This window comes from Musca vetustissima, unplaced genomic scaffold (assembly GCF_032173495.1).
Source record: "Musca vetustissima isolate MV318-11 ecotype Yass unplaced genomic scaffold, APGP_CSIRO_Mvet_v1 utg2577, whole genome shotgun sequence".
In the NCBI taxonomy this organism is placed as follows: domain Eukaryota; kingdom Metazoa; phylum Arthropoda; class Insecta; order Diptera; family Muscidae; genus Musca; species Musca vetustissima.
The window spans coordinates 24,253-46,800 of NW_026888763.1; the positions used below are offsets into that span (position 1 = coordinate 24,253).

Genomic DNA, 22,548 nt, shown 5'->3' on the forward strand with positions numbered 1-22,548 from the left:
TACTATTCAGCTCGTTAAATACATATTAAAACTTCTAATATCACAATTCAGCTAGCTGAATTGCTTCAAAATCTATTGCAAATACAATTCAGCTTGCTGAATTTGTTTAAAAGTCACTTAAGAATAAATTTAATTAGCTGAATTTATTAAAAATCTATGGGAAGTATAATTCAGCTAGCTGAATATATATTAAACTTTCTAATTTCAAAATTCAGCTAGCTGGATTGCTTTAAAATCCATTGAAAATAAAATTCAGCTAGCTGAATTTGTTTAAAAATCACTTGGGACTTAATCTAGTTAGCTGAATTTGATAAGGTTCGATGAAAAGTATAATTCAGCTAGCTGAATACATATTACACCTTGTAATATCACAATTCAGCTAGCTGAATTGCTATAAAATTCACGGAAAATACAATTCAACTAGCTGAATTGGTTGAAAAGACACTTAAGACTTAAACTAATTAGCTGAATTCGACAAAAATCCATGGAAAGTACAATTCAGCTAGCTGAATGGCTTTAAACCTCATTGAAATACGTTTTTAGCTCCTAAAAGTGATTATTCAGCTAGCTGAATTGTGTTTTTCTCGACCTACAAATAAATTCAGCCAGTTGTTTTTTCAAAATTTTCCAATATATTTGCTCGTATAGGAAAAATGTAAAAAATGGTATTTTGAAAACTCCATGCTTTTATGACTTCCTTTCCAGTCTAGGGTTTTTTGGTTTTTCCTGCTCCAAAAGTCTCGCCGTTTTTATGTATCGCATGTCAATATGTTTTTTTTCCAATAATTGTCTTTCCAATATATATAGGAGCGGATGACTGGCCTACCATATGTGCGTCTCTCAAGCTATGTCTGTCCGCCCGTCTGAAATGGCGGCGCCATAACTGCAATGTGTCGTCTATGTGAAAATTATGAATCGGCAATTTTGGCGTCGTTAATAGTTAACCACCGAGAGTCATTTAATTGGTTATGTTTGAGGCCAGGCTGGCAGCTTAACAGAGGCATTCCTACGGCCACTAGAAATATACACACACATATATTTGGGCTGTCCGACAGATAGACGAAACTAACAATTCTGGGTTTTTGTTGGGCTGTAATCATGGTGTCTTTATTGCTAGATGGCTGGCTGGTTAGCTGGCAGAATGGGCTGGTTGGTAGGTTGGCTGGCTGGCTGGTCTGCATGCCTAGCAATCAGGTGTACTTTGTATGCGTAATGTTTTGTGCTACTGTAACCGGAATCCCAGCAAATCAACATACACATATGTGTGTATGGAAATTTTGCATAATTGTTCCTTGGCTGCAAGTGTGCTTTGAAGATGTCCCCTCCCTCCCTCTCCCTTCTGTTCTTAAGCGACCAATGCCTCCTGTCTATGTTCAGTCTTTTTTGAGGTCGCTACTGGTTTTGAACAATTTTGTGAGTCTCGAGACAAGTTAACTTATCTACCTTTAAATCAATGGCTATTACTGGAATTTATTGGAGTTTTCGTTGTTGCTGTTATTTGTTTTTATTGAAGAAGAAGAAGCGACTCAGGCCATAGAACTTAAAGGAAGAAACAGCATGTTTATCGCTTCATTTTCGAATTTCATTAGAATGTCATATCTTGAATGGCTTCGAAATGGGGGGATATGAGGCGGATGATGGTCGTGGTGCGGATGATGTTGATGACGGTGATGACGCTGATATTGACCAGGTCGTCTTTTGGCGTTAAAAGAATCAAATCAACAGCATTTATGACCATGAAGTGTGTGTGATTTTTACGACTATGTAAATTACAATTTAATGATGAAGGAAATACTGGGGATTTTATCAGCGGATATTCGGATTTGATAATGAGCTGTAAAGTGAGTGGCTGTTGTTTTGAAAAAAATTGAAATTTGAAAGGTAATTTGGATAAAAAATCAATTTGAATTTTAAATTTGATGGTTAACTGCGTAATTCTGCTAAGCTGAATTGCAGTATTTTCCATCATAAATGCAATTCAGCTGAGGTAAAATGAAATTGTAGCAGTTAAAATGTTATTCAGCTGAGCTGAATTGAAAATTTCATGTGAAAATGAAAATTTAGCACCAAAAATACTATTCAGCTAAGCTGAATTGAAATTTTTGGTAGTAAAATGATATTCAGCTAAGCTGAATTGAATGTTTTGGTAACGAAAATGTTATTCAGCTGAGCTGAACTGAAATTTTTGCTAACAAAATACTATTCAGCTAAGCTGAATTGATATTTTTGGTAACGAAAATGCTATTCAGCTAAGCTGAATTGATATGTTTGGTAGTAAAATGCTATTCAGCAAAGCTGAACTGAAATTTTTGCTAGCAAAATATTGATGTTTTCGTGCCAAAAATGCACACTAGACGAGCTGAATTGCATTATTGTGCAACATTAATGCAATTCAGCTTTGCTGAATAGAAAATTTCATGTGACAACTGATATTCACCTGTGCTGAATTGAATTTTCTGCAATTAAGCTAAGCTAAGCTGAATTGAATTTTTTGGTAACGGAAATTTAATTCAGCTAAGTAAAATTGAAGCTTTTAAGCCAATATTCAGCTAAACTAAATTAAAGATTTTTAAAATTTAACGTAATTGAGCTGAGGTGAAATGAAATGTTTGTAGTAAAAATGTTATTCAGCTGAAAATACTATTCAGTTGAGCATAATTGAAATTCTTGGTACCAAAATGATAAGTGCTATTCAGCAAAGTTCAATTGTATTTTTATAACAAAATATGATATTCAGTTAAGCTAAAATACATTTTAAGTACTATAAGTAAAATTCCGCTGCGTAAAATTTAAGATTTCTCAATGAAATACAAATTCAGCAGCGTAGAACCTAGTATTTATTCAATTCAGCTGGGCTGAATTGATGATTTATTAATTAAAATAACATTCAGTCAATATTCAACTAAATTCAGCTATACTGAATTGTATATATCATTGAGAAAATTGAATTCAGCAATGTTGATTTGAAGATTTGTTAACAGAAAGGGAATTCAGCAAAGCTGAATTGAAGATTTCCTAACGCAAATCAAATTCAGCTAAGCTAAATTGAAGTTTTGTTATTAAAAATTTCTTATGAAAGTTTGAGTTTGTCTATGCTGAATAGAAGAATTTTATTAAAAACGTAATTCAGCACACCTGAATTGAAGTTTTCTTAATCAAAACAAAATTCAGATGAATTAAATTGAAATTTTCTCACTAAAAACCTAATTCAGCAATGCTGACTTGCAGATTTCTTAACAAAAAGTACATTCAGCAAAGATGAATTGAAGATTTCTTAATAAGAATTAAATTCAGCTACGCTGAATTGAAGATTTATTCAGCTTAGCTGAATTTAATATAACTTAACAAAAATTAAATTCAGCTATGTTAAATTGTGAATTCTTTAACAAAAACTAAATTCAGCTAAACTGAATTAAAGATTGCTTACCAACAATTAAATTGAGCTAAGCTGAATAAACAAAATCTTTAATATTTCTTAATAAAAATCAAATTCAGTTAAGCTAAAATGAAAATAGCTTAACTAAAATTAAATTCAGCTAAGCTGAATTAACAATTTTTTTGACAATAATTAAATTCAGCTGAGCTGAATTTGAGTTTTATCACTCAAACCGTCAGTCTACTGTGATAATTGGATAATTTCTTTAAACAATTCGTATTCAGCTAAGCTGAATTGATGTTATCTTTATAAAAACACAATTCAGCAAAGTAGTATAGCTTAACTTTTGATCAAAATCATATTCAGCATAGCTGAATTAAATTTGTATTGCGGATATTATTACTCCGCTAAGAAAAATTGAAAATATCTTTCAATTCAGCATAGCTGAATTAATTTTAAAGTCCTTTTTTCTTCTTAGTACCTCAAAAAAATTAAATGTTCATTATCTTGAAAACAAAATCAGTTTAGAAATAAACTTCATCACATCAAATCTCGATAAATTTTAGCACGTAAGCAAGTATCTGCACAAATAAAAAAAAACTTACGAGATGCAATCTAAAAACATTTAGCAAAAAAAGAATACAACAACACCAAAGAACTTTTACGACGAAGGAGGGATGGTTGAAGAGAGGGAGACAAAGAGAGCAAATGGCCTCCCATATTGGTTTCAACTTTGGATGCTGTGCTGAACTGCACTTTTCATGTATGTAATTTGTCACACATGAATGACTCTTTAATGCAACGACGACACACACACCGAGACACACTCATACTCATACATGTATGGATGGATGGATACTTCATGATAAGGTTGAGGTTACTTTCAATCCAGTCAGCCCCAGTCTGCCAGCCAAGGAGATGTTGCAGTTCGTCATCTGTAGCAAAAAAGAAGAAGAAAACAACAGCAACTACAACGAAGTGAAGGCTTTTGCCTTGCTGTAGAGAGGATGACTGGTCTGGCAGAGTCATAGACAAAATAGATTGCTCTTCCCCACCTCTCTTGCCGTTTTGCTCTGGATTAATGGAGACCAACGACATCGTCGTCTTCTATGGATGATTCAGTTTTTTTTTCGACTGCATCTGAATTGTCTGAAATTTAGTCAGCTTGAGTTGATGCAAAAGAAATAGATGAATACGTTTAGAAAAGAAGGATACCCTACAAAGGGTATTTAGGATATATAAAAAAACTTTGCTGAATTGGAGAATTGGAGATTTTATTTCCAAAAATGCTATTCAGCTGAGTCGAATTGAAATATTTCAACTCTAAAAATTATTCAGCAACTCTATTATTAAAAATTCTCAATGAAAATGCTATTCAGCAGTGCTGAATTTAAAATTTTAATCTAAATACGCTATTCAGCAAAGTTAAATTGAAATTTATTTTAGAAAATGCTATTCAGCTAGGCTGATCAAAGCATTCTTACAGTAAAATGCATTCAGCTATGTTGAATCCAATTAAAAATACTATTCAGCTAAGTTATCATGATGTTTTCTTAAAAATAATGACATTTAGCCAAGTTGATTTGAATAATTCCAACTATAATAGTTATTTAGCTATGCTTATTTGAGAATTTCTTAATTAACATGATATTCAGCAGAGTTAAATTCAAATATTAGCCGTGGAAATGCTATTCAGCTAAGTTAAATTGAAAGTTCCTAATAGAAAATGATATTCAGCTGAACTGAATTAAAGTTTTCCTTGAGAAAAATTAATTCAGCTACCTAGAATTTAATCAGAAATGCTATTCAGCTAAGTTATATCTATTTTTTGTTACAGATAATGCTATTCAGCTAAGTTTAATTAAAATATTAAAACTATAAAGGATATTCAGCTAAACTAGTTGGAAATTTTTAAAGAAAATTCAGCTAAGTAAATTGAAATGTTCGGCGTTTAAATGCCATTCAGCTAAGTTAAATTGAAAATTTACAACAGAAAAAGTTATTCAGCTATTTTTTATTTTGTTTTTCTTAAAGACAATGTTATTCAGCTATGTTAACTTTCTGTTTTCTTCAAGAAGATTGTATAAAGCTAAGCTAATTGCAACATTTCAGTCTAGAAATGCTATTCATCTATGTTGAATTGATATTTTCTTATAGAAAATGCTATTCAGCTAAGCTGAAATGAAATTTTTCTACCAAAAATGCTATTCAGCTATGCTGAATTGATAATTTCCCATAGAAAATGATATTCAGCTGTGCTGAATTTAGAATTTCCCCTAGAAAATGCTATTCAGCTAAGCTGAATTGATAATTTCTCAAAGAAAATGCTATTCAGCTTAGCTGAATTGTTGTTCCATAAAGAAAACCTAAGATTTATAAGCTCAATGGCTATAATACCAAATTAAGCTAAGTTGAATATAAAAATAATATAAGCATTCGTCATTCTACCAAGTTTACTTGGTGTTTCAGTGCAAACAACACAATTCAGCTGAGAGAAAATTGTATTCAGCTTAGCTGAATTTGAAAATAATCCCAACATATTTTATCCCATCAAGGCTATTTGATTTTTTTTTTCAAAAAAATAAATAATTCAGCTCCAGAAAATGTAATTCAGCTAGGCTGAAATATAATTTTATTGAAGAAAACTAAAGATTGATAAGCTAAATGGTTATAAAATCTAATTCAGCTTAGCTGAATTTGAAATTAGTAGCAGAATATTATATCCTGTTTTTGTACAAAAAATTGAATTCAGTTGGGAAAATCTAATTAGGCTCAGCTGAATTAAAGAAACCGAAATTTAGATGAGCTGAATAGTAATTTTTACCTTAAAAACGAAATTCAGCTGAGCTGAAAATGCAAATTATTGTTGAAAATTGTATTCAGCCAAGGCTAATTGAAGTTTAGTCGATGAAAAATGTAATTCAGCTCAGCTGAATTATAGAAAACTAATTTTAGATTAGCTGAATAGATATTTTTACCTCAAAAACGAAATTCAGCTAAGCTGAATATGCAAATTATTGTCGAAAATTTCATTCGGCCAAGGCTAAATGAAGTTTTTCCTATGAAAAATCAAATTCAGCTGAGCTGAATTAAAGAAAACGAAATATAGATTAGCTGAATAGACATTTTTACATTAAAAACGAAATTCAGCTAAGCTGAATATGCAAATTATTGTTGAAAATTTCATTCATCCAAGGCTAATTGAAGTTTTTTCTATGAAAAATCGAATTCAGCTCAGCTGAATTGAAATTTTCTAAAATAAAACATTATTTTTCAAACTTATATTGAAATATTTCCGTAAGAAATTTGTATTCAGCTCAGCTGAATTGAATTATATAGCATCTTTTTAGTTCGTCTATAACCCTTACAATTCGGGTATTTGTATTCAGCTCCTGTATTTCTCAAGAGCGACAGCAGCAGCAGTGGCGAAGGTGGCAGTTGTGTGTTGGCGTTTTGTTTTTGCTGCTGTGCATGCTGCCTGCCATCACAATTTAGTGGATCTTGTCAGCCTTGACTCTGTTGTGGCACAAAAGGCAAACATAACAGGAAAACAAAAAACAACAACATCATAGATATTATGATAGTAGTATCTGAACTGTATTTGTTGGTTTTGGAAAAAATTATTTTTTTTTCGAAAAAAGAGAAAAAAATTATCCACACAGCCTCTTGTGGCGAGAATGTGTTTTTTGCCTAGATTTTTGTTCGTTATTGTCATCTCAAGAGCTGATGATGCTTGGTGATGGTGCTGTTGCTGCTGCTGTGATTTTGTGTTAAGTCCGTCACACTCCAGAGGCCCAAGCCAGCAAATCCATGGAGAATTTTCCGTTTATTTCAGCTATGAGTTTTCTGTTATTTTTATGAGCGTATACTTGATTTTTTTATGATTATACTTTTTAATGCCATGGAGTAAAGTTTTTTTTTAGAAATATATTTGGATGCTTACATACGCCTACGGGCAGAAGTCGGAGATGTGTGTGAGGCTGTTGAATTCTACTTTGTAATATTACACAAGTTTCATGAACATTTTGTGTGTGGCATCAAACTTTAGGTTCCGTTCCTTCTATTTTCCTCACCTCCTCTTGCTGGTTGCTTTTAATGTTATTAAAATCGATGTGACATCTTGAAATGAAATAGTGATATAAGGAGGAGGGGTGCAGGACAATTTTGGAGAAATTGCAAACGATTTTTAGAATTTCAGTAGTGTTGGCGGTTTATTTGGGATACCATTTGTATTTTGTTTTTGCAAAATAGTCAGGCTGAATCCCAGTGTGTTGTTTTAAAAAAAAAAAAAAAACAACTATTTATTAGTGGGGAATGTATGGCATTGTTTGCCGAGGGGTAAGGCAGGGAAGACTATAGTTTCGGATCACGCCACTGATCCTCATCAGTTCCCTTAGTTTTTTGTTGGGATATTCTCCCCAGAAGCTATTGCTTCTATACAAAAAACCTTTCATACCCAAATGTCTCTTGTAACAAAGCGAAGTACTTAGCTGACCAACGACATAAACTGCATGAGAATTTCGCTGGAGCCTCACTTCGAGGTTAACAAGGCATTTACAAACAATACCACACCTTTCCCACTGTTGTGTGTTGTCACATCGCGACAAATGCACACAACGACTTTGTTGGTGTTGCTAGTATACAGCAACAAACCAAACAGTTCAACCGTGCCTGCGTCTACAACTTCAGTAGTGTTGGCGGTTTATTTGGGATACCATTTGTATTTTGTTTTTGCAAAATAGTCAGGCTGAATCCCAGTGTGTTGTTTTTAAAAAAAAACAACTATTTATTAGTGGGGAATGTATGGCATTGTTTGCCGAGGGGTAAGGCAGGGAAGACTATAGTTTCGGATCACGCCACTGATCCTCATCAGTTCCCTTAGTTTTTTTTTTTTTTTTTTTTGGGATATTCTCCCCAGAAGCTATTGCTTCTATACAAAAAACCTTTCATACCCAAATGTCTCTTGTAACAAAGCGAAGTACTTAGCTGACCAACGACATAAACTGCATGAGAATTTCGCTGGAGCCTCACTTCGAGGTTAACAAGGCATTTACAAACAATACCACACCTTTCCCACTGTTGTGTGTTGTCACATCGCGACAAATGCACACAACGACTTTGTTGGTGTTGCTAGTATACAGCAACAAACCAAACAGTTCAACCGTGCCTGCGTCTACAACTTCAGTAGTGTTGGCGGTTTATTTGGGATACCATTTGTATTTTGTTTTTGCAAAATAGTCAGGCTGAATCCCAGTGTGTTGTTTTTAAAAAAAACAACTATTTATTAGTGGGGAATGTATGGCATTGTTTGCCGAGGAGTAAGGCAGGGAAGACTATAGTTTCGGATCACGCCACTGATCCTCATCAGTTCCCTTAGTTTTTTTTTTTTTTTTTTTTGGGATATTCTCCCCAGAAGCTATTGCTTCTATACAAAAAACCTTTCATACCCAAATGTCTCTTGTAACAAAGCGAAGTACTTAGCTGACCAACGACATAAACTGCATGAGAATTTCGCTGGAGCCTCACTTCGAGGTTAACAAGGCATTTACAAACAATACCACACCTTTCCCACTGTTTACAGTTTATGTCGTTGGTCAGCTAAGTACTTCGCTTTGTTACAAGAGACATTTGGGTATGAAAGGTTTTTTGTATAGAAGCAATAGCTTCTGGGGAGAATAACAAAAAACTAAGGGAACTGATGAGGATCAGTGGCGTGATCCGAAACTATAGTCTTCCCTGCCTTACCCCTCGGCAAACAATGCCATACATTCCCCACTAATAAATAGTTGTTTTTTTAAAAACAACACACTGGGATTCAGCCTGACTATTTTGCAAAAACAAAATACAAATGGTATCCCAAATAAACCGCCAACACTACTGAAGTTGTAGACGCAGGCACGGTTGAACTGTTTGGTTTGTTGCTGTATACTAGCAACACCAACAAAGTCGTTGTGTGCATTTGTCGCGATGTGACAACACACAACAGTGGGAAAGGTGTGGTATTGTTTGTAAATGCCTTGTTAACCTCGAAGTGAGGCTCCAGCGAAATTCTCATGCAGTTTATGTCGTTGGTCAGCTAAGTACTTCGCTTTGTTACAAGAGACATTTGGGTATGAAAGGTTTTTTGTATAGAAGCAATAGCTTCTGGGGAGAATATCCCAACAAAAAACTAAGGGAACTGATGAGGATCAGTGGCGTGATCCGAAACTATAGTCTTCCCTGCCTTACCCCTCGGCAAACAATGCCATACATTCCCCACTAATAAATAGTTTTTTTTTTTTTTTTTTTTTTTTTAAAAACAACACACTGGGATTCAGCCTGACTATTTTGCAAAAACAAAATACAAATGGTATCCCAAATAAACCGCCAACACTACTGAAGTTGTAGACGCAGGCACGGTTGAACTGTTTGGTTTGTTGCTGTATACTAGCAACACCAACAAAGTCGTTGTGTGCATTTGTCGCGATGTGACAACACACAACAGTGGGAAAGGTGTGGTATTGTTTGTAAATGCCTTGTTAACCTCGAAGTGAGGCTCCAGCGAAATTCTCATGCAGTTTATGTCGTTGGTCAGCTAAGTACTTCGCTTTGTTACAAGAGACATTTGGGTATGAAAGGTTTTTTGTATAGAAGCAATAGCTTCTGGGGAGAATATCCCAACAAAAAACTAAGGGAACTGATGAGGATCAGTGGCGTGATCCGAAACTATAGTCTTCCCTGCCTTACCCCTCGGCAAACAATGCCATACATTCCCCACTAATAAATAGTTGTTTTTTTTTTTTTTTTTAAAACAACACACTGGGATTCAGCCTGACTATTTTGCAAAAACAGATTTTTAGAATTGTAGAAATTTAAACACAATTTTTGGTTATGATTTTTAAGGAAAGATTTAGCTGAATTTAGTTTTGAATGAGCTGAATTAAAGAATACTTATCCAAAATTTGTGTCCGACTAGCTGAATTGAAAATTTCGCCCTGGAAAGTAGATTCAGCATAGCTGAATTACTATTTTCTTATAAAAAATTAAATTCACCAAAGCTAAATTGATGAATTATAGCATAAAAACTCAATTCAGCTGAGCTGAATTTAAAAATTTTAACTAGAAATTAAATTCAGCTAAGCTAAATCGAATTTTTAAAGAAATATTTAGCTGAATTTAGTTTTGAATGAGCAGAATTGAAAAATTCTTAGCCATAATATATGTCAGATTAGCTGAATTGAAAATTTTCGTCCTGGAAAGTGAATTCAGCTAAGTTGAATTACAATTTTCTTGTGCAAAAGCAAATTCAGCCATGCAGATTGATGAATTACTGTATAAAAACATAATTCAGCTAAGGTGAATTTAAAAATTATAACTAGAAATTAAATGCAGCTAATCTTCATTGAATATTTAATGAAATATTTAGCTGACTTTAGTTTTGAATGATTGTTTTTTGATAATTTTTGTTTTTGATAATTGTTAGATTAGCTTAATTGAAAATTTTCGTCCTGGAAAGTAAATTCAGCTAAGCTGAATTACAATATTCTTGTGTAAAAGCAAATTCAGCTAAGCTAAATTGAAGAAATACTGCATAAAAACTCAATTCAGCTGAGCTGAATTTAAAATTTGTAACTATAAATTTAATTCAGCTAAGCTTAATTGAATTTTTAAGAAATATTTAGCTGAATTAGAGAATTCTTAGCCAAAATCATTTTTAGATTAGCTGAATTGAAAAAGGAAAGTAAATTCCGCTGAGCTGAATTACAATTTTCTAATGGAAAAGTAAATTCACCAAAGCTGAATTGATGAATTTTTGCATAAAAACGTAATTCAGCTCAGCTGAATTTAAAAATTTTAACTAAAAATACAACTCAGCTATGCTGAATTTCCCTTAACGGGTTATGTAGATATCCAGATTTGTATATACATATTCAGCTAAGCTGAATTTAGAACTCTTAAAATATAACATGTTTAACCTTGCTGAATTGAAGAAATAATCGTATTCAGCTAAGCTGAATTTGAATATTATGACGTAAACTAAACAATTACTATATAAAACCCCAATTCAGCTGAGCTGAATACAAAAAATGTTAACATCAAATGGAATTCAGCCATGCAAAATTACGAAAAACCATTATTTTCTACTTCTTAGTAAATTTGAGTCAATAAAATTTTAGTATTCTTGTAGGGAGCATTATTCAGCTTAGCTGAAATTAAGAAATTTTGTACAATGCTAATTCAGCTATGCTGAATATATTTATTTACGTTCAAAAAGAATTTAACATAGCTGAATTGAATGTGTGTCAAAGAATAGTGCAATTTAGCTGAGCTAAATTGAACTATTAATTCAGCTGAATTGCAATATATCGATAAAATATTGAATATAAGCCATGAAAATTATAGTATTTTTCATAAATTGTGTAATTCAGCTCGGCTGAATTGAAGAATTCTTGCTAAATTTGTAATTCAGCTGAGCTAAAGGTTAAATATTAAATGTAGTACGTAATTATTCAGCTGAATTGAAATATGTCTACTTATTATTCAAAAGGTGCTTAGATATTTGTAATATTATTGCCAAATATGTAATTCAGCTGAGCTGAATTGAGAAATAATTGAAGATATTACAATTCAGGAAAGCTGAATTAAACTTTTTATGCGAAAAAACATATTCAGCTAAGCTGAATTGAAATATTTTCAATCAAAGTGCTATTCAGCTAAGCTTAATTAAAGATGCTAAATATGTTATTCAGTTCAGCTAAATTTTACAAATTGTATAAAATATGTAATTCAGCTAAGCTGAATTGCAATATTTCCACTTAATATTTATTAGGCACTGAGAATTTTGTAATATTATAGTCAAATATGTGTGTACTTAAGAAATATTTTAAGATATTTCACACAGCTGAATTTAACTTTTCGTACCACAAAAATTCCTATTCAGCTAAGCTGAATTGCTGAATATTCTCAAATAAAATAAAATTCAGCAAATTCAAAATTTCCATGGGAAAATTAATTCAGCAAATCTATACCCAAATATCACGAGCGACCCTCATACCTGGAAACCATATAATACTCCCCCATAAAAACGGGGCTAACCTCAATGTCGGACTTAAATTATGTTACGACCGACAGTTTGTCTACTTGAGAAAATTTAATTTGCCAATGATGTGAGACGATCGGAACTTGGAACTCTCAACAGCCTTCACAAAGTCTCAAACGAAATTGGTTATTGATGCGGTTATTGTTGCAGTCGCTGTTACCCTCATGTCGATGTTGTCATTGTCAGTAGACATCATTCGACATCAGATCCTTTGTATGATTTTTCGTACCATTGGAGCTCTGTCTGTCTATCTGCCGGTCTAGAACCCTGCAAATGTCATGGCCTCTGCGAAAGCTCATGCTTGAAAAAAGTTCGCCATGCCTTTGTATCACCTTCGTGTGTTTTTGTCACAAGTCTTTGGTCTAATAGCCACACTCTATTTGGGGTTATAGTTTGGTTGTGTTTTTTTTTTAAGACTCCCACTAAACGTTAGGTAGCCACCGCAGAAATCACCAATGGTTTTGCCAAGCCAGGAAGATTTCGTCGACCATGGCATGTTTGTCTGAGTTGCAGCGCGCGTATCATCATCATAAACATTTCAATTGAATGCTGCTTGTTAATGCAACGGCGACAGCAACAGCTACAACAACAAGAACATGAACAACATTTATGTTGTTGACATGTTGCAGCAGCTGGATCGGTAGTCGTTGCTGTTAGAAAAACATCGGCACATTGTGTCGTGCCATGGAATAATTCGCTGTCATCGTTTTCATTCAGAATTTATGTTGACTTTTAAAGCAAACGATTTTTTATGACCGTTGTTGTCTTTGTTTTTGTTGTTGGTTGGATGATGATTTTCAGATTTGTTCTTTACTTTATTTGGAAATCTCTCGTTGGGATGGGTTCACAATAATAACACATCAAAATATTGGCCATTAGATTATTCAATCTGTCAAAATATGTCAGTCAGAAGCTATGAGAAATAAAATGGATTTTTATAGAATTTAAAAGTGGAAGGGGGAGGAGGGAAATTATTTCATAAGGTCTACTAGAAGAACATCTATAAGAATACCTACTAGTCTTCTATAAGAAGATCGACAGGTTTTCAAGAAGAAGTCTTACTGGCCTACTGATCTCCTAGAAGAACACCTACTGGTCTTCTAGACGAAGACCACATGTCTTCGAGACGAAGACGACATGTCTTCAATAAGAAGATCTACTGGTCTTTAAGAAGATGACCTAGTGGTCCTTAATAAGAAGATCTACTGGTTTTCTATAAGAATACCTGCTGAATTACTTATAGAAGTCCTACAGGTCTCATTGAAGAGGATGCAGTCGCTTATTCTGCGCAGACAAACAGATGGACGGACATTTATTAATCGACTCCCAATTGGTCCAAAGAAGCAAATATTTCGATGAGACACATTTTTGCCGCAGTAAGGTGTATATACCCCCATTAGCCATAGGGTTGAGGGTATAAAAAATCCATGTCTTGAATTATTCCTTAAAAAAATATTCTTAAAAAATTCACGGCTTGAATTATTCCTGGAAAAATATTCTTAAAAAATACATGCCCTAATTATTTTTTTTATAAAAATATGTGGGTCCTTTGAAAATATGTGGGTCCTTGAAAAAATATTCTTTAAAAAATCTACGCCTATTATAGGTCTGGCATAGCTGGCACGCACGACTTTCTGCCCTTAAGGTCTCATATAGAGGATTTCCTAGTTATTTCGTTATTTCCAGAAGAGTCTCTGACGTTCACCACGTCTGTAGAGGACTCACTGTCCTTCATATCGCATATAGAGGGAGTCATCTGGAAGCCCTTAAACTCACTTTTGGAATACTTTCTGCCCTTCAGCTCGGCTACAGACGTCCTCCTGCCTTTCTGCTCGTCTATATAAGACTCCCTAGAAAAGACTTTCTTTAGAGCTCGTCTATGAAAGACTTCCTTCAGAGCTCGTCTATGAAAGACTTTCTTTAGGAAAGTCTCCCTGCAGCTCCTCTATGAAATATTCCCTTCAGCTTTTGAAGGGCTCCACTCAGGGCTCGTTAATAAAATATACCATTAAGGTCTCGTCTATGAAAGAGGTCGACTGTACCACGCATTTAGAATACTCCCTGCCATTCAGCTTGGTTATAGAAGACTCCGTACCCTTCAGCCCATCAATTGAAGACTACTTGTCTTAGAATATAGACTTAGAATATAGTTTCCATCTTAAGGAAACTATATTCTAAGTCTATATCCCAGAATCACTCTAGGGCACGTCTGTGAAAATTTCTCTTCAGGTCTTTCTCCAGACCCACTGCTTTTCTGCTCATCTATATAAGACTCCCAAGGAAAGACTTTTTTGGGTCTCGTCTATGAAAAAAAAAATCCCTTCAAAGCTCTTCTTTGAAAGACTCCATTCACGGCTGGTCAAGGAAAGACTGGCGTCAGGACTTATTTATGAGAGACTACATTTAGTGTCCGTCTATGAAACACTCTTCGTCTATGAGAGACTCTTTAGGCCTCATTTTATAGGAAAGGCGTCTGTAATAGACTCTCTCTGCTCATCTATATATAACCCTCTCAAGCCTTCAGATCGTCTACGTTTGAAAAAAATGTTTTAAGAAATCTAGGCTTCGTAGTCCTAGCATATAGAGGATTTGCTGGTTATTTCGTTATTTCCAGAAAAGTCTCTGACGTTCACCAAGACTCCTTCAGGGCTCGTATATAAAAGACTTTCTTTAGGAATCGCCTATGAAAGTCTCCCTGCAGCTCATCTATGAAATATTCCCTTCAGCCTATGAAGGGCTCCACTCAGGGCTCGTTAATAAAATATACCATTAAGGTCTCGTCTATGAAAGAGGTCGACTGTACCACGCCTTTAGAATACTCCCTGCCATTCAGCTTGGTTATAGAAGACTCCGTACCCTTCAGCCCATCAATTGAAGACTACTTGTCATTTAGTCCATCTTAAGGAAACTATATTCTAAATCTATATCCCAGAATCACTTTAGGGCACGTCTGTGAAAATTTCTCTTCAGGTCTTTCTCCAGACTCCTGCCTTTGTGCTCATCTATATAAGTCTTCCTAGAAAATACTTCCTTCAGAGCTCGTCTATGAAAAAATCCCTTCAAAGCTCATCTTTGAAAGACTCCATTCACGGCTCATCAAGGAAAGACTGGCGTCAGAACTTATTTATGAGAGACTACCTTTAGTGTCCGTCTATGAAAGACTCTTCGTCTATGAGAGACTCTTTAGGCCTCATTTTATAGGAAAGGCGTCTGTAATAGACTCTCTCTGCTCATCTATATATATAACACTCTCCGGCCTTCAGATCGTCTACGTTTGAAAAAATGTTTTAAGAAATCTAGGCTTCGATAGCCTTGGAAAAGTTATGCCAAAGAGCAAAGATTGGATACAGCTAAGCCAAAAACATCGCAAGATAGGTATGCCGCCAGATGCATACTTTTAGGAACCTAATTATATACATTGTACTGAAAGAAAACTGAAGAATGGGCATTATGGGCCTTCAGCTGGCATTTAAAATATTCTATAAATTCAGCTCGTCCACTAGTTTCAGCTTAACCTATAATATACTCCCTTCCTTTAATTTGCCTTGAGAACACTTTCTGGGCCTTCAGCTCGCATATAAAATATTCTACAAATTCAGCTTGTTCACTTGAAGACACCATAGTCTCCGATTTCACCTATATAATACTGCCTTCCTTCAGCTTGCCTTGTGAAGACTCTCTGTGTCTTCAGCTCACCAAATAGACGTTTTCTAGACCTTTAGTTTGACTTATCATAAAATGCTGGCCCTCAGCTCGTCTGCAGAAAGGTCCTTGGTCTTCAGCCCGCCTATAGATGACGGCTTAGCCTTCATGTCACCCTGTCACCTCCTCTATATTTTATTTCCCTATCAATTTCAAAAATGTCCTCCTACCCTCCCTTTAGAAGCTTTTGCCAAATTTGCCAACTTATTTCTTCGTGATGGCATTGGCGTGGAGAAATCAAACAAATAGGTGCGGCACCTTTAACTAAAATGGATTGATGATGACAATGAAGGAGGGACAACAAACATACCACAACGACAGCAACAACAACTATGAAATCTAACAAACCTCTTTGTAAAATTTACAACATTGCCATTGAAATGAAATAAACGGAACGTCGAAGCCGAAGAACGGCCACCAGAAACGGCAAACAAAGGCTCATAACCACAAATCTTGTTAATCATAACCATTTAAAATATCTATCTAGCTGGCAAATGCCAGCGTCGATGATGACAATCGACGACGTTGTCATTGTCAATAGTTGAGAGGAAAAAAAAATCCGAAACGAAATCTTTATTGCTGAGGTTCCCCCAAAAAGCAGAATTATACACCATTCCCCCACCTAGCTGGAAATCAAAGAACAGAAAAAACAGTTTAAACAAAAAATACGACGACTATTGTTATTTGACAAGCATGATGACAATTGAGATTCTTAGATGGCGAAGAAGAAGAAAAAGAAAAAACCTTGAATCAAACCTAGGAGGTGTCCTATATGTTTTTTTTTGCTAACCGATGATGATCATCAACATGCCGATCATGATAATTTGATAGAATATCATGGTCAATGACAATGTGCCAAGTTGTTAGCTATTTAAAAGCTAGAAAACAAACCCATCCTATTTTCTACGGTTCCGCTGCATGCATCACATAGCCTCAAGGGTGATGCACCACCCGCCTGCACCGCAACCACCACCACCTCATCTGCCCCGCTCACATGCCGCAAACCAATCGCTTTAATGCTAATGATAATGTTTACTAATGATCATGTGAATGTCAACAATGCCTGTAATTTAGTATTCTTTGTTAGATGGTTGTTTGTTCGATGGTTCTAAAGCTCACGGTTACGGTTATTTTTATGGCCAACCAGCCAGCCATACCTTCTGAACCCAAGTGAAATGTTGTTATGTACCGCCCTGTCGTTTGGAGTTCAACGATTACAAAAAGGCAATTTTCGATCATTGATCATCATCGGCAGCGGCAGCAGCAGGAAAACAAACTGTAAGCATGTGTAATTTGCTAACTGGTAACCACTACCACCCCTCCTCGCCCAGTATATCAAATGGCCTCCTGTTCCGGCTCTTGATTAACTATAATGGCTTAGGATGTATGAGACTAGCTACCATGATTTTCTTATTCAGTTTTTTTTTTCTATTTTATGATAGATCACTGTTTGGATTATTTATTCAATATCTGACCCAAGGGCAGGCAACCGAACCGAACCGAACCAACTGACAATGTTCGCAACCAACCACCACCACTAGCAGAAATGGCAGTATTTATTGTAAGAATAAACAAAGGATGGTTGCTAGTGGTTCTATAAGGAAGCAATCATTTTTTTTTTTTCGGTTACTTATTTGTAACCGTTAAGATCGATGGTAGTATTTACAAATTGTTCGCCGCTTGTCGGTCGGTCGGTTCACTTGATAATAATAATGGCTAATAAATCGTAAAAAGCGGAATGCTTTGGTCTAATTGACATTCGGTTATGAAAAGTCAAAAGAATGTGTATTAAACTTTTTACAGATACAGCTAAAATTATAGGTAAGACCTCATAAAAGAGAAAATTACAAACATGTGTGGTGCATATTTTTAGGGGCCAGAATGTATAACCCTTCTACTAAGGAAAACAGAAGAAAGGAAATTTTATAAACCAGGACGATGTTATAGTCATTATAGACGACTTGAAGCACAATCATAAATGGACGGATGTAGAATAATGTAACGTACAAAAAGTGGTGCATAGTTTTAGGAGCTAGAATATGTATCGTCCTCTTAGAAAACCAGAAGAATGTTATATACAAAATATACTGAAGACAAACGAAGAAAGGGATTTTTTTTAACCAGACAAAGGTACATCATAAATGGACGAATGTAGAAGGAGGTAACATACAAAAAGTGATGCATTGTTTTAGGAGCTAGAATATGTACCGTCCTCTTAGAAACCCCGAAGAATGTTATATACAAAATATACTGAAGACAAACGAAGAAAGGGATTTTTTTAACCAGACAAAGGAATTGATATTTTTATAGGCTGATATCTATAGTCCAACTTGAATGGCAGAGGGAAAAAACTTAAATGATGGTAATAAACAAAAGGTAGTGCATACTTTTAGGAACCACAATATATATGCCTTGGATATAAGAAAGGGTATTTTATAAAATAGACGAAGGTATATATATATCATAGACGACCCGAAGGACAATCATAAATGGACGAATGCAGAAGGAGGTAACATACAAAAGTGGTGCATAGTTTTAGGAGATAGAATATGTACCGTCCTCTTAGAAAACCAGAAAATATACTGAAGATAAACGAAGAAAGGGATTTTTTTCTTAACCAGACAAAGGAATTGATATGTTTATAGGCTGATATCTATAGTCCAACATGAATGGCAGTGGGAAAAAACTTAAATGATGGTAATAAACAAAAAAGTAGTGCATACTTTTAGGAACCACTATATATATGCCTTCTATATAAGAAAGGATATTTTATAAAAAAGACAAAAGGCTGGATATCTTTATTGGCAATCTTAAATAAAGGCCTAAGGGGAAAATTTTAAATGTAAGGAAACAATATACAACCAGTAAGGAAAGTAGTAAAATCGGAAGGGGCCGACTATATTATACCCTTCACCACTGTGGGTATATTCAACAGATGAATCCTAACAGACGTCGAATTTTTGAAAGACCATTAACATGAAAATGGATCCATAAACATGTCATTCTGCAACCTATACTATATTTTTCATTTGGTCAGATACAGGGTTGCTTCAAGCAAGGTTATATCTACTTCAGTTCGCTGTGCCAAATTTTTTGTCAATCGGCCTACCTTGGGGTCTTTGGTGAACCATTTATATATCGGACGAAAATATATATGAGAGCTATATCTAAATCTGGACCGATTTTCAGGAAACTTAACTCATATCATTCTAGACCTAATTCAGTACGCTGTGCCAAATTTCGTGCAAATCGAAAGATATATAGGGAATTTGGTACACCATTTACATAAAATCGGACGAAAATATATATGGGAGCTATATCTAAATCTGGACCGATTTTCAGGAAAGTTAACACACAGCATTCTAAACCTAATTCAGTACGCGGTGCCAAATTTCGAGCAAATCAAAAGATATATAGGGAATTTGGTACACCATTTACATAAAATCGGACGAAAATATATATGGGAGCTATATCTAAATCTGGACCGAGTTTCAGGAAACTTAACCCACATCATTCTAGACCTAATTCAGTACGCTGTGCCAAATTTCGTGCAAATCGAAAGATATATAGGGACTTTGGTACACCATTTACATAAAATCGGACGAAAATATATATGGGAGCTATATCTAAATCTGGACCGATTTTCAGGAAACTTAACACACATCATTCTAGACCTAATTCAGTACGCTGTGCCAAATTTCGTGCAAATCGGAAGATATGTACGGATTTTGGTACACCATTTACATAAAATCGGACGAAAATATATATATGGGAGCTATATGTAAATCTGAACCGATTTTCAGGAAACTTAACATACATCATTCTAGACCTAATTCAGTACGCTGTGCCAAATTTCGTGCAAATCGAAAGATATGTAGGGACTTTGGTACACCATTTACATAAAATCGGACGAAAATATATATGGGAGCTATATCTAAATCTGGACCGATTTTCAGGAAACTTAACACACATCATTCTAGACCTAATTCAGTACGCTGTGCCAAATATCGTGCAAATCGAAAGATATATAGGGTCTTTGGTACACCATTTACATAAAATCGGACGACAATATATATGGGAGCTATATCTAAATCTGCACTGATTTTCCCAATTTCAATAGGGATGGTCCTTGGGCCAATTAAGTGACCTGAGTCAAATTTCATCTAAATCGGATCATAAATGAGACATGTACTTTGTTAACAAAAATACATGGACGGACAGACGGACATGCGTAAATCGACTCAGAAAGTGATTCTATGCATATTCTCAAAATGAACCATGGGTCTATCTCGATTATTTTTGCCTGTTACAAACATGTGCACAAAGACATAATACCCTGTACCACAGTGTGGTGAAGGGTATAAAAAGATGGTTCACACTTTTAGGAACCACAATATATACCGTCCACATAGAAAATTTGAAGAAAGTTATATACCCAAAAAACTGAAGACAAATTAACCATTTAAAGGTCTAGACATTTTTATAGACTGATATCTGAAGCTCAACATGAATGACAGAAGGCAAAAAGAAGGTAAAATATACAAAAATTGGTGCTTACTTTTAGGAACCAGGATATATACCGTCTACATAGAAAAATTGAAGAAATGACACTTTTTAAACCGGACGAAGGACTCAGAGCTGTTTATAGGTGATGTTAGGGCCCGGCAAGAATAATGAACATTATGAAGCATTTATAGACAATTTGAAGCAAAGGCGATTATTATACTTGACTTGAACAGTAGGAGACCATTATAGTCAATGTAGATGACAGTCATTTATTATTGAATATCTGAAGAGAACAGAGAGGAACTTAGTTTACCAATGGAGCTATAGACCTGGCTTTAAGAATGCTTGTTTTTTTCAAGAACTTAAAAAGTTATTGACATTGGTTTGTTCTCTTTGTCAGAGATATTTAAAGTTAAATTTAAGGAGAGTCTTCATTGACGAGCTAAAGGAAGTCAATATGGATGTTCGGATGAGAGTTTTTTAAGAACAGAAGGAAGTATTTAAACACCAGATGAATGAAGTCTTTTACATACGAGTTAGGCAAGCTCTCAAGAGAGTATGTATAGACGAACTGAAGGTCATGAGTCTTCTTTAGCCGAGCTAAATGACAGCTTGTGGCCAAACCAAATTGCGGGACGTCTTTCATAGACGAACTGAGAGGCTGGCAATATAAATACCAAGGATTATTTAATAGGCCAACTAGAAGCCAGTTAGATGTCAAGAATGGAAGTTTTTTGTAGGGAGTATTTCATGGAAGGTCCATTATGGGTGTATTTCAAGAAAAAAGTGAAGCAGTCAATCAGAATCTCGAGCAGAATCTTTTATGATGAAGGGCATGCATTGCACTATACGCGAGGAAAGACCAACATATTTGTACTCATTCTCGATTTTAAATGTTCATGATAAATTTTTTTTTACGAATAATCATCATAATCAATGAATAATCATCTGAGGCATAGGTGTAGATTTTTTGGGAATAATTTCTCAAGGATCGTTGGAACCTTATGCGTAGATTTTTTGGGAATATTTTTTCAAGAATCATCACATCAGTTGTTTTAAAAATCCATACCTATGAAGGTCTTTAAACACATGCTTATTTAAAAATCCACACTAATGAAAGTCCTTAGACATATTTATACCCTCAACCTTATGACTAATGAGGGTATATACACTTTGATACAGTGAAAATGTTCCTCATCGAAATATTGATTTTAGATCCCATGTTCCTTTGGACCAAGTCCGGTTTAAAAAATTTGAAGTATATTTAGCCATGTCCGTCCGTCTGTCCGTGCTTTGCCCGCATGTCTGTCTGGCACAATAACTCTCGAAGGGAATAATCGATTTCATTCAAACTTTGTATTTCCTTATATTTCTTCCAAACTAAGTTTAAGTTCGAAGATGGAGAATATCGATTCGCTCCTTCTGGTACCTCACCCACAAAATTATCAAAATTGTGCTAAAATTAATTTTATAATAACATGCAAACGGATTATCCGATTTTAACGAAACTTTGTAGAAACTATTATTTTTGACCTATTAGAGTTGTCCCATCTTCCTATGTGGGATGGGACCCATAGGTCAACTCCTCCCCCACAAAGGGTAAAAATTTTCAAATCCAATATCAGGCTAATTGTACAACTTATTATCTTTACCAAGCCTAGATTAAGTTTTAAGATGGGGCCCATTGGTCCACCCCTTGTGGTACCTCCCCCACAAAATGGTCAAAATTGTGCTAAAAATTAATTATACCCTACACAACTATGTTGTCAGGGTATTATAGCTTTGTGCAGAACCAAAAGATTGTAACGCCGCGAAATATTGGTCCTAGACCCACCTTTAAGTATACCGATCGTCATATCTCGACTAGCTGAGTCGATCTAGACAT

The 22,548-nt window shown here is 34.9% G+C and overlaps 1 protein-coding gene across 1 annotated transcript in view; it reads right to left on the minus strand.

Annotated features, from left to right (window-relative positions):
* LOC133336595 (protein split ends-like) overlaps positions 1-22,548 on the minus strand; it is a 93,805-nt gene that overhangs the window by 4,827 nt on the left and 66,430 nt on the right. The gene's annotated exons all lie outside the window — the stretch shown is intronic.